The following is a 10,565-nucleotide window of genomic DNA, read 5'->3' as shown; positions in this document are numbered from 1 at the left end:
CTCTACAGGAGACTTAACCACAGCTCTGTGTGTCTAAGCCTTACCCCCCGCCATCCCCATCCCCCCACAGCCCACTGTCCCCCACACCCTTCAGGTCTTTGATGAAGAAGACAGTCCTTGCTTGTCTAAACTGTTTTATTCAGGGTAGATGAAAATGTACAAGTCTTAGTCTGGGTGAACCAGAGATTGAATATCTTTCACAGAATTGGAGGGAAGCTCATTGGCTAATCACTTAGAGCCTAGTTAGATACCCCATCACAATAGAAAACTCTATGCAATGTCACCGGTTGTCATGGTCCTCTGGTGACACAGTCCACTGCCTCACAAAGGATATCTGTGTGCACTCCAGGCAAGAATGTAAATTGGTGGAGCCACAGGCAAAACAACATGGAAGTTCCTGAAAAGAAATATAAAAAAGATGTAGCTTCCTCATGAGGTGTTTGAAATAATTGTCTAATATTCGCCTGTAGGCAAGTCTGTCGGGCATTTTCTTGTTTAAGGATTGATGTGGTAAGGCTAAGCCCACTGCAAGAAGTGGGTTGCCTTGGCAGGTGGTCCTGTGGTGTAAGGAAGCAGGCTGAACAAGCCATGAGGAGCAAGCCTGTAAGCAGGGCTCCACCATGGCGTCATGCGCTGACTTCAGTTCATGATGGTCTATAACTGTAAGCTGAGAGAAACTCTTTCCTGCCTGTGGTAGTCACTGTTCTATTACTGCGATGAAATACTACAAACAATGTAAGATACAATGAAGCTTTTAACTGAGGGCTTGCTTAGAGTTTCATACAGTCCAAGGTCATCATGGTTGGAAGTATGGCCGCAGACAGGCAGGCCTAGTGCTAGAGCAACAGCTAAGAGCTAACTAACATCCTTATCTGCAGGGAGTAAGAGATTGACACTGATTCTGACTTGGTCTTTTGAAATGGGCTGAGAAAGAAATTAGGGAAACAACACTGTTCACAAGAGTAAAAACCAATAGAAAATACCTTGGTGTGACTCTAACTAAGGAAGTAAAAGATCTGTATGATAAGAACTTCAAGTCTCTGAAGAAAGAAATTAAAGAAGATCTCAGAAGATGGAAAGATCTTCTATGCTCATGGATTGGCAGGATCAATATAGTAAAAATGGCTATCTTGTCAAATGCAATCTACAGATTCAATGCAATCTTCATCAAAATTCCAACTCAATTCTTCAATGAATTAGAAAGGGCAATCTGCAAATTCATCTGGAATTACAAAAAACCTAGGATAGCAAAAACCATTCTCCAGGATAAAAGAACCTCTGGTGGAAATACATACAAAAGTTGACCAGATTTGGTACAAGCTTGTAATTCCATCCCTCAGAAGGTTTTTTAAAAATTGTTGTTGGTAGCCTGACCTAAAGCTGTACTACAGAGCATTGTGATCAAAAATTGCATGGTCTTGGTATAACGATAGACAAGTAGACCAATGGAATAAAATTGAATACACAGAAATGAACCCACACACCTATGGTCATTTGATCCTTGACAAGGGAGCTAAAACCATCCAGTGGAGAAAAGACAGCATTTTCAAAAAATGGTGCTGGCACTACTGGCGGTTAACATGTAGAAGAATGGGAATTGATCCATTCCTATCTCCTTGTACTAAGGTCAAATCTAAGTGGATCAAGGAATTCCACATAAAACCAGAGACCATGAAACTTATAGAGGAGAAAGTGGGGAAAAGCATAGAAGATATGGGCACAGGGGGAAAGTTCCTGAATAGAACAGGAATGGCTTGTGCTGTAAGATTGAGAATGGACAAATGGGACCTCATGAAACTGCAAAGCTTCTGTAAAGCAAAAGACACCGTCAATAAGACAAAAAGGCCACCAATAGGTTGGGAAAGGATCTTTACCTATCATAATCGGATAGGGGACTAATAACCAATATGTATAAAGAACACAAGAAGGTGGACTTCAGAAAATCCAATAACACCATTAAAAAGTGGGGCTCAGAGCTAAACAAAGAATTGTCACCTGAGGAATACCGAATGGCAGAGAAGCACTTGAAAAATGTTCAGCATCCTTAATCATCAGGGAAATGCAAATCAAAACAACCCTGAGATTCCACTTCACACCAGTCAGAATGGCTAAGATCAAAAATTCTGGTGACAGCAGATGCTGGCAAGGATGTGGAGAAAAAGGAACATTTCTCCGTTGTTGGTGGGATTGCAAGCTTGTACAACCACTCTGGAAATCAATCTGGCAGTTCCTCAGAAAATTGGACATAGGACTACTGGAGGATCCCAGAATACCACTCCTGGGCATATATCCAGAAGATGTTCCAACTGGTAAGAAGGACACATGCTCCACTATGTTCATAGCAGCCTTATTTATTATAGCCAGAAGTTGGAAATAACCCAGATGCCCCTCAACAGAGGAATGGATACAGAAAATGTGGTACATTTACACAATGGAGTACTACTCAGCTATTAAAAAGAATGAATTTATGAAATTCCTAGCCAAATGGTTGGACCTGGAGGTAGCATCATACTGAGTGAGGTAACCCAATCACAAAAGAATTCACATGATATGTACTCACTGGTAAGTGGATATTATCCCAGAAACTTAGAATACCCAAGATATGAGATACAATTTGCAAAACACAAGAAACTCAAGAAGAACTAAGACTGAAGTGTGGACACTTTGCCCCTTCTTATAATTGGGAACAAAACACCCAGGAAAGAGTTACAGAGACAAAATTTGGAGTTGAGAAGAAAGGATGTATCATCCAGAAACTGCCATAGAAGTGGATGCTCACAGTCAGCTATTGGATGGATCACATGGCCGCCAATGGAGGAGCTAGAGAAAGTACCCAAGGAGCTAAAGGGATCTGCAACCCTATAGGTGGAACAAAATATGAACTAACCAGTACACTCCCCCCCCAATCCCCCCCCCCTCTGCCGGAGCTCGTGTCTCAGTCTGAGTATGTATCTGAAGATGGCCTAGTTGGCCATCAGTGGAAGAAGAGGCCCCTTGTTCTTGCAAACTTTATATGCCTCAGTACAGGGGAACACCAGGGCCAAAAAGTGGGAGTGAGTGAGTAGGGGAGTGGTAGGGGGAGGATATGGGGGACTTTTGGGATAGCATTGGAAATGTAAATGAAGAAAATCACAAATAAAAAAAGGGAAAAAAAGAGAACTTCAAGTCTCTGAAGAAAGAAATTGCAGAAGATCATAGAAGATGGAAAAGATCTCCTGAGCTATCTGGGGAAAGGAAGCAGCATGCAGTGTCACACAGCTCTCTCTGAGGCAACTGCTAGAACTGGAATAGGGATGTTTGTTTGTTTGTTTGTTTGTTTATTATAAAAGCATACAAAAGTTAGCCAGAGTTGGTACATGCCTGTGATTCCAGCACTCAGGTTTTAAAAAAATTGTTGTTGTTAGTATTCCTGTTGATTCTATTGGATTTGTTTTGAACTCTCCCAGCTATTTGCACTGGACCCAGAAAATTAAGCCCATGCTCTGTACAGACCTATCATTCATGTTAATCAGTGATTTTATTCTTAGCAATCACTCCTCAGATGATCTCATTACTCACTTTCAAATAAGGAAAACAGTCATACAAACATTAGTTAACTTGTATGGTCTCACGTAACCAACTCATCATGACTATAGAGTGGCATCCCAATCTTTGGAATACCCAAGCTTCTATTTTTGAGATGACAGGCCTCTGTGGAAGACTCCATTAGCTGGCAGAGGACCTGGAATGTCTGGCGCTTGAAGGCCAAGGCTGCCCCTCCAGTGTCTCTGAAGTTGAGGCAGAGGTCAGCCAACAACACAGGAACAGTTGGCCACAGCTGGTTCAGGTCTGTGTTTTGGATGAGCCCTGAGACCTGGATGAACACAGGTCTCCAGAGTTCTGGTAAAGGTGAGCACAAACACTTAGACTCGAGGAGAATGATGGACCTTTGGGATGCAAGTCTTTCTTTTTTTTTTTTATCTTTGCTTTGTACATAGTTTATGTCAAAATAAACTTTTTCTATACTCCAGACCTTACTTCATCAGTCTGACAGAAATTTTGAACCCTCTGACAAACATCACTCCATCCCTCTTCTACCTTTTTCCCTGGACCATCATTCTCAGAGATGAGCCATTCTGAGGGAATCCTAATAGCCCCAAAGGTAGTCATCTGTGGCACTTGATCTTTAGGAAAGTAGGCAGAGTTCTGCCCCAGATGATTGCAGATGTTCCTCTTGGCCTCCAACTTGTCTGGAAACCTTTGGTCTTACTTCTCCCTTCTCATCTTATTTGGACCTAGATCCCAATATTTCCACACAAAACAGAGGCTGGAGATTCTTAATGATACCTTGTAGTTTATTGTTTCTGTTTAAAACACTAGGTAGAAACTCCCATGACCTCCCAAGACAAAATGATTTACAATTTGAAAGTCAGTGACCAAATGCCCTATTGTCTCCTCCCTGGAGAAATCATGATTAAAAAATTAATAATAATCCACGGTGGTAGAATGTTGCTTTGTTTGTTTGTCCGTTTATTAGTTTTGGGGTGGTGGGTTTTTTATTTTGTTCTGTTTTTTTGAGACAAGGTCTGTCAGTGTAACCCTGGATGTCCGGGGAACTTACAACATAAAGCAGGATGGCTACAACCTCAGAGAGATCCACCTGCCTCTGCCTCCCAAGTGGTGGGATTAAAGTCGTACACAAGCATATCAGATAATAATCTTTTAATTGCCTAAACTATATCTCATAAAGGAAGAAAAACAGAAGTCCAAATTGCCTCACTGTAAAGCTACTTTCATGATTAATTAAAAGCAAGGTACTCATCAGCTGACTGTGTTCTGTGTTTAGCACACTTTTGCCAAATTTAGAGAACAATTTAAAGCCATTCAGAATTAACAAAGAATATACATGAATGTCAAACAAAATAAGAAATCCATATCTTACTCAGGAGACATTTTTGACACACAAAGTTTTCTGAACTTGGCTGAGATAATTGTTTTATTGTTGTTTTGGGGGGGTTTGTTTGTTTGTTTTTTCTTTTTGTTTGTTTGTTTGGGTGTTTTTTTTTTTTTGGTATTTTGGTTTTTTTTTTCTGAGACAGGGATTCTCTATGTAGCCCTGGGTGTGCTGGAGCTCACTCTGTAGACCAGGCTGGCCTGGAAGTCAGAAATCTGCCTGCCTCTGCCTCTCAAGTGCTGGGATTAAAGGCATGCATCACCGCTGCCAGGCAGGCTGAGATAATTCAATGGCTGAAAGTCATGGAGACAGTTCTCATCCGAGTGTACCACCGTATGACCAACCATTAACTATGCCAGCTTGAAAGTAGAGCAACAATCTCCAGCCATTGAGGCATAATGAAAGATTACTGTACTCACAGGCCAACAAAAGGCGCAAACAGACTTATTCACATTCAGAGTTTATAGCAATGTCCTTTCAGACCATTGATATCTACGAAATGCATATGAAATACCTACAGCACTGAGTCTAAAGGGGACTCCACCTCACAGGGAACATACAGAACGGTAAAGAGGAAAACCAAGAATGGAAACCTTACTGCTCCCAGTTGCCTTTTTCAAGCCAACATCTCTTTCAAGCCTGCAGATTTTTTTTGCCTTTGGGAAATTAAGTTGGACACAAAATCATCTTGCTTATCACATAGCAACGTAAATGTAACTACCTGAAGTCCTACTCAGCTGACAGGAGAAAAGATACAAGTGAAAAACAGAGAAGGAGTAAAGAGGAAAAAAATGTACCTAGTCAATAGGAAGATGAACAAAATGGACCAAAGACATCAAAAAAGATGGAGGTGAGGAGGGCACTAAGATACAGGAGATCACTGTCAAACTACATGCCCTTCAAAGCACAGTCTTAGCCCTGAGCTGGGGCAGTGCCAGCACACTTCTTTTTTTTTTTTAATTTTTTATTAGGTATTTAGCTCATTTACATTTCCAATGCTATACCAAAAGTCCCCCATACCCACCCACCCCCACTCCCCTACCCACCCACTCCCCCTTTTTGGCCAAGGCGTTCCCCTGTACTGGAGCATATAAATTTTGCGTGTCCAATGGGCCTCTCTTTCCAGTGATGGCCGACTAGGCCATCTTTTGATACATATGCTTCTAGAGTCAAGAGCTCCGGAGTACTGGTTAGTTCATAATGTTGTTCCACCTATAGGGTTGCAGATCCCTTTAGCTCCTTGGGTACTTTCTCTAGCTACTCCATTGGGAGCCCTGTGATCCATCCATTAGCTGACTGTGAGCATCCACTTCTGTGTTTGCTAGGCCCCGGCATAGTCTCACAAGAGACAGCTACATCTGGGTCCTTTCGATAAAATCTTGCTAGTGTATGCAATGGTGTCAGCGTTTGGATGCTGATTATTGGGTGGATCCCTGGATATGGCAGTCTCTACATGGTCCATCCTTTCATCTCAGCTCCAAACTTTGTCTCTGTAACTCCTTCCAAGGGTGATTTGTTCCCACTTCTAAGGAGGGGCATAGTGTCCACACTTCAGTCTTCATTTTTCTTGAGTTTCATGTGTTTAGGAAATTGTATCTTATATCTTGGTTATCCTAGGTTTTGGGCTAATATCCACTTATCAGTGAGTACATATTGTGTGAGTTCCTTTGTGAATGTGTTACCTCACTCAGGATGATGCCCTCCAGGTCCATCCATTTGGCTAGGAATTTCATAAATTCATTCTTTTTAATAGCTGAGTAGTACTCCATTGTGTAGATGTACCACATTTTCTGTTTCCATTCCTCTGTTGAGGGGCATCTGGGTTCTTTCCAGCTTCTGGCTATTGCTATGAACATAGTGGAGCATGTGTCCTTCTTACCAGTTGGGGCATATTCTGGATATATGCCCAGGAGAGGTATTGCTGGATCATCCGGTAGTACTATGTCCAATTTTCTGAGGAACTGCCAGACTGATTTCCAGAGTGGTTGTACAAGCCTGCAATCCCACCAACAATGGAGGAGTGTTCCTCTTTCTCCACATCCACACAAGCATCTGCTGTCACCTGAATTTTTGATCTTAGCCATTCTGACTGGTGTGAGGTGGAATCTCAGGGTTGTTTTGATTTGCATTTCCCTGATGATTAAGGATGTTGAGCATTTTTTCAGGTGCTTCTCTGCCATTCGGTATTCCTCAGGTGAGAATTCTTTGTTCAGTTCTGAGCCCCATTTTTTAATGGGGTTATTTGATTTTCTGAAGTCCACCTTCTTGAGTTCTTTATATATGTTGGATATTAGTCCCCTATCTGATTTAGGATAGGTAAAGATCCTTTCCCAATCTGTTGGTGGTCTTTTTGTCTTATTGACGGTGTCTTTTGCCTTGCAGAAACTTTGGAGTTTCATTAGGTCCCATTTGTCAATTCTTGATCTTACAGCACAAGCCATTGCTGTTCTGTTCAGGAATTTTTCCCCTGTGCCCATATCTTCAAGGCTTTTCCCCACTTTCTCCTCTATAAGTTTCAGTGTCTCTGGTTTTATGTGAAGTTCCTTGATCCACTTAGATTTGACCTTAGTACAAGGAGATAAGTATGGATCGATTTGCATTCTTCTACATGATAACAACCAGTTGTGCCAGCACCAATTGTTGAAAATGCTGTCTTTCTTCCACTGGATGGTTTTAGCTCCCTTGTCGAAGATCAAGTGACCATAGGTGTGTGGGTTCATTTCTGGGTCTTCAATTCTATTCCATTGGTCTACTTCTCTGTCTCTATACCAGTACCCTGCAGTTTTTATAACAATTGCTCTGTAGTAAAGCTTTAGGTCAGGCATGGTGATTCCACCAGAGGTTCTTTTATCCTTGAGAAGAGTTTTTGCTATCTTAGGTTTTTTTGTTATTCCAGATGAATTTGCAAATTGCTCCTTCTAATTCATTGAAGGATTGAGTTGGAATTTTGATGGGGATTGCATTGAATCTGTAGATTGCTTTTGGCAAGATAGCCATTTTTACAATGTTGATCCTGCCAGTCCATGAGTATGGGAGATCCTTCCATCTTCTGAGATCTTCTTTAATTTCTTTTTTCAGAGACTTGAAGTTTTTATCATACAGATCTTTCACTTCCTTAGTTAGAGTCACGCCGAGATATTTTATATTATTTGTGACTATTGAGAAGGGTGTTGTTTCCCTAATTTCTTTCTCAGTCTGTTTATTCTTTGTATAAAGAAAGGCCATTGACTTGTTTGAGTTTATTTTATATCCAGCTACTTCACCGAAGCTGTTTATCAGGTTTAGGAGTTCTCTGGTGGAGTTTTTGGGGTCACTTATATATACTATCATATCATCTGCAAAAAGTGATATTTTGACTTCCTCTTTTCCAATTTGTATCCCCTTGATCTCCTTTTGTTGTCAGATTGCTCCGGCTAATACTTCAAGTACTATGTTGAAAAGGTAGGGAGAAAGTGGGCAGCCTTGTCTAGTCCCTGATTTTAGTGGGATTGCTTCCAGCTTCTCTCCATTTACTTTGATATTGGCTACTGGTTTGCTGTAGATTGCTTTTATCATGTTTATGTATGGGCCTTGAATTCCCGATCTTTCCAGAACTTTTATCATGAATGGGTGTTGGATCTTGTCAAATGCTTTTTCTGCATCTAACGAGATGATCATGTGGTTTTTGTCTTTGAGTTTGTTTATATAATGGATTACATTGATGGATTTTCGTATATTAAACCATCCCTGCATCCCTGGAATAAAACCTACTTGGTCAGGATGGATGATTGCTTTAATGTGTTCTTGGATTCAGTTAGCGAGAATTTTATTGAGGATTTTTGCATCGATATTCATAAGAGAAATTGGCCTGAAGTTCTCTATCTTTGTTGGATCTTTCTGTGGTTTAGGTATCAGAGTAATAGTGGCTTCATAAAATGAGTTGGGTAGAGTACCTTCTACTTCTATCTTGTGAAAATGTTTGTGCAGAACTGGAATTAGATCTTCTTTGATGGTCTGATAGAACTCTGCACTAAACCCCTCTGGTCCTGGGCTTTTTTTAGCTGGGAGACTATTTATAACTGCTTCTATTTCTTTAGGGGATATGGGACTGTTTAGAAGGTCAACTTGATCCTGATTCAACTTTGGTACCTGGTATCTGTCCAGAAATTTGTCCATTTCGTCCAGGTTTTCCAGTTTTGTTGAGTATAGCCTTTTGTAGAAGGATCTGATGGTGTTTTGGATTTCTTCAGGATCTGTTGTTATGTCTCCCTTTTCAGTTCTGATTTTGTTAATTAGGATTTTGTCCCTGTGCCCTCTAGTGAGTCTAGCTAATGGTTTATCTATCTTGTTGATTTTCTCAAAGAACCAACTCCTCGTTTGGTTAATTCTTTGAATAGTTCTTCTTGTTTCCACTTGGTTGATTTCACCCCTGAGTTTGATTATTTCCTGCCGTCTACTCCTCTTGGGTGAATTTGCTTCCTTTTTTTCTAGAGCTTTTAGATTTGTTGTCAAGCTGCTAGTATGTGCTCTCTCCCGTTTCTTCTTGGAGGCACTCAGAGCTATGAGTTTCCCTCTTAGAAATGCTTTCATTGTGTCCCAAAGGTTTGGGTACGTTGTGGCTTCATTTTCATTAAACTCTAAAAAGACTTTAATTTCTTTCTTTTTTCCTTCCTTGACCAAGGTATCATTGAGAAGAGTGTTGTTCAGTTTCCAGGTGAGTGTTGGCTTTCTATTATTTTTTTTGGTATTGAAGATCAGCCTTAGACCATGGTGATCTGATAGGATACATGGGACAATTTCAATATTTTTGAATCTGTTGAGGCCTGTTTTGTGACCTATTATGTGGTCAATTTTGGAGAAGGTACCATGAGGTGCTGAGAAGAAGGTGTATCCTTTTGTTTTAGGATAAAATGTTCTGTAGACATCTGTCAGATCCATTTGTTTCATCACTTCTGTTAGTTTCAGTGTGTCCCTGTTTAGTTTCTGTTTCCATGATCTGTCCATTGGTGAAAGTGGTGTGTTGAAGTCTCCCACTATTATTGTGTGAGGTGCAATGTGTGCTTTGAGCTTTACTAAAGTTTCTTTAATGAATGTGGCTGCCCTTGTATTTGGAGCATAGATATTCAGAATTGAGAGTTCCTCTTGGAAGATTTTACCTTTGATGAGAACGAAGTGCCCCTCCTTGTCTTTTTTGATGACTTTGGGTTGGAAGTCAATCTTATCAGATATTAGGATGGCTACTCCAGCTTGTTTCTTCATACCATTTGCTTGGAAAATTGTTTTCCAGCCTTTCATTCTGAGGTAGTGTCTATCTTTTTCTCTGAGATGAGTTTCCTGTAAGCAGCAAAATATCGGGTCTTGTTTGTGTAGCCAGTTTGTTAGTCTATGTCTTTTTATTGGGGAGTTGAGACCATTGATGTTAAGAGATATTAAGGAAAAGTAATTGTTGCTTCCTGTTATTTTTGTTGTTAAAGTTGGCATTCTGTTCTTGTGGCTGTCTTCTTTTAGGTTTGTTGAGGGATTACCTTCCTGTTTTTTCTAGGGCGTTGTTCCCGTTCTTGTATTGGTTTTTTTCTGTTATTATCCTTTGAAGGGCTGGATTCATGGAGAGATAATGTGTGAATTTGGTTTTGTCGTGGAATACTTTGGTTTC

Source organism: Mus musculus, chromosome 14 (assembly GCF_000001635.26).
Source record: "Mus musculus strain C57BL/6J chromosome 14, GRCm38.p6 C57BL/6J".
Taxonomy (NCBI): Eukaryota; Metazoa; Chordata; class Mammalia; order Rodentia; family Muridae; genus Mus; species Mus musculus.
This window is presented reverse-complemented; position numbering follows the sequence as displayed.